Consider the following 1,129-nt stretch of genomic DNA (forward strand, 5'->3'; position numbering starts at 1 on the left):
ACCAGGATTATAGATGTGGAGGGGCTCTATGTAAAAGGACGGGGAAGGGTTTGAGAGGGTGATGACTTTGACGGTCGCCATGTAGTAAACAAAAACAATAAACAGAAAAGGAACCAGATTTGATGGCATGTACCAGTAGTCCCAACTATTCAGCAGGCTGAGGCAGAAGGATGGCTTGAGCCCAGGAGTTTAAGGCCAGCCAGCCAATACAGAGCTCATTTCAACAGTAAACAAAAACTTACCTCTGGCACAGAGTACCGTCTGCTTAGTATGCAGGAGGCCCCAGAGTCTGTCATCAGTACCTCAAAGCTGAGGGGAACTGTCATTATTCCCAGACAAGTCTTTCCTGAGCTGTGATCACTGAAGACTGAAGAAGGTGCACTTGACCTCCATCTACCAGAAGAAGGTGGGGGTAGGGGTGGGAAATGGGAGGTTGGGGGGTGGGAGAGTCCTTTGGGAAGGAATGAGGTCTCAGCCAGACGAGGTCAGCTGGCAAAACTGGGAAGACAAGTCTTCAAACCCTTTTAGGATTATGTCCCCAAGAGAAACAAGCACAATGTCACACAGTCACCCATCAGTGGCCCAAGTACAAACGGTGGGTGCCATGACTGTCTGACCAGGAGTTCCTTTGGATTCTTGATGAAGCCTAGGGGGCCTCTACTAATAATGATGTTTTTAATTGCAAAGGAGACATTATTTAGGATCATAAAGGCTGTCAGATGCACTGAATGGCAATTTAATCCTGCTGTGTAAAGTGTCAACAAGATTGCTGAGTCTACTAAGCACTATAATTTTGAAGTCATTTCTAAAGTGACAGAGCTGTAGACAGCACTTTTGTGCCTTCGTTTTTGTCATTTATTTGCATTCTAGAAGGAAGTGCTGAAGTCCAGTTGGGGCTAGTGCTAACAAAGATGTACTTCCCCCTCCAAGTTCAGACCGTTTCACTGCATCCAAGGATTCCGAGCACTTGTGGTCTTGTGCTAAAATCATCGTTCTCTGGTCTAGCTCCTTCCCTAGTGTTTGTTCCTTTGATAGACTCATTATGTTCCTTCATAATATTTTTCTGAAGACATTAATTGCTCACTTATTGTATGCCAGGCTCTGTGTGTGTGTGTGTGTGTGTGTGTGT

This window comes from Microtus ochrogaster, chromosome 10 (genome assembly GCF_000317375.1).
Source record: "Microtus ochrogaster isolate Prairie Vole_2 chromosome 10, MicOch1.0, whole genome shotgun sequence".
NCBI lineage: Eukaryota > Metazoa > Chordata > Mammalia > Rodentia > Cricetidae > Microtus > Microtus ochrogaster.